The sequence below is a fragment of the Apium graveolens genome, chromosome 6, assembly GCF_009905375.1.
Source record: "Apium graveolens cultivar Ventura chromosome 6, ASM990537v1, whole genome shotgun sequence".
In the NCBI taxonomy this organism is placed as follows: domain Eukaryota; kingdom Viridiplantae; phylum Streptophyta; class Magnoliopsida; order Apiales; family Apiaceae; genus Apium; species Apium graveolens.
The window spans coordinates 212,625,664-212,627,921 of record NC_133652.1 but is presented as its reverse complement, the minus strand read 5'-3'; positions in this window follow the sequence as shown (position 1 = coordinate 212,627,921).

The window sequence follows — 2,258 nt, the reverse complement described above, 5'->3', positions numbered from 1 at the left end:
CAGCTTTTTCTTCTCTTCAAGAGTTAACTCTGGCTTATCATAGTTTGAACCTTTAGAATCAGAGTTTAAATTTCTTTCAGGAATTGAAAGATTGGCTTTTATTCCTTAAATTGTATTATCAACAACTTGAGTACTATCAGTGGTTGTGACTGGTTGAGTTTCAGCAATTATTTCTCCAACTCAGGCATTGTCAGGGGTTGGGATGATTTATAATTTATCTTCCCAATCATATCCGGGAATAATTTTTCTCTTTTTGTGAACCTGATTAGCTTCTTCTTCAAAAATCTTCACTTCATCTGCATCATCATGAGCTTGATTTACTGAATAGATTGGGTCTATCAGTATTTAAGTTTTAGTAGATGCTGATTTCTTCTTGGATTTTGACTTAGGCTTGGACTTGGACTTCTCACCAATCTTTTCCTTTCCCTTATAACTCCTATCAGCATTTAATATTGCTTGAGATCTTAGAACATGTCTTTCAGCTTCAGTTTGACTGATTTCCTTGATTACAACACCTTTGGTAGGTCTCTGTCCATGAATATCTTCATATGGTGAGACAGTATCAGCAATTACTGTGCAAACTTAAACACAGCTCTCTGACCATAAGGCCTAGCAGACGGGCAATAATGTCTTGTGGGTTCTCAATAGAATCCTTAATGTCATGTAAGTTCTCATATGAACTGTTGAGTAGTTAGGGATTTAAATGTGACGGGTCGGGTCACGACTACACCAATGCTTCAGTGCAGGAATTTTGCTGCCGTAATGCTTCATTGTGGGTGGTTACCAAGGGTATATTTGTAATTTACTCTTTATTTAATATTTCTCTTTTAGTACGGATTTTAAATTAGTAATATTATATTAGTAATTTTTATTAAAAAATATTAAACTAAAACTTTTCAAATATATATAATTATAAATATGTAAATATCTATTATTTATTATTTTAAAAAACATTTAAATAAAAAATTCAAATTTCTTAATTTTGTAATAAAAAATGTAAGAAAAGTCTACTTCAACGTGTCAATGCGGCAAGACCCATCTCCCGCAACGAGACATTATTGCTGGTTGACTCCCGCAAATGACTCACCGCGGTAGATGGTTCCGTCAACCACCGTGATTGTGGAAGAGCAATCATATATACATATATAAATATATCCATATATATATATATGTATAAATATTTTTTTATTTTCATAGTGCTTTCATAAATTAAAATTAAGTACAAACAATAATATGTTTGAAAATTTCAAAAAAAAATGTGAAAAACAAAGTTTAGAATATAATTTTGAATCTAAAGATTTTAAGAATCTGTTTTTAAATTTCATAATTGTTGATTTAAATCTTGATTATTATAATATTAAGAATTTGTTTTTGAATCAGATAGATGTTGATTCAAATGCCATAAATATATTAGATTATTATAATGTTAAAATAAACTATATTAAAATATATATATATATATATATATATATATATTTTAGATGTTATACATTTAAATAATACAAATATCTTTATATATGCGTATGAAATTATCATATAAGGATAAGAATATAATTTGATTTAACGTTAATATAAATATATCGAACCGATAACAGATTGTTAGAATTTTTTTGATAACCCTACATTTGTATTTAATTTAATTTTTTAAACCCAAAAATATGTGGAATTGAATTTAGATTTTAACAAACCGGCGCCAAAAATATGTGACATCCATGGCATTATTAAAAGGAGATTATAACTTTAATTAGAAGCAATCATAATACAAAACTAAAGTTATAAGTCAATTGTTCAAGTTATTATCCTCCTAAAGCAGTTGTACACGGGGATTTGGCCAATAAATCCCGAAATATAAAGTCGGGAATTGTCTAATTCAGATCAAAAATGGATAAAATTCGGATAAAAATCGGACAAAATTCGAATCGGATTAAATTCGGTTCGAATATTTCGGATCTTAACTTATTTATTTTTTCATGTTTTGAGACTTAAAAAAATATCTTTTTATTAAATGTAGTACTTCTAATATAGTATAATGTACTTTTACATTAATTTATAAATAAATAATTAAATTATCACGAATATAAGATACATTTAAGTATGAAGTTTGCTTATTTCGGATCATATTCGGTTCAAATATTATATGAATCGATTTTGTTCGGTTCCAATTTATAATCAGATCTAGTATTTCGGATCATTTTCGGTTAAATTTTTGGTTCGGGTAATTTTCGGATCGGTTTAATTTGATTTTCAGATAATTATCG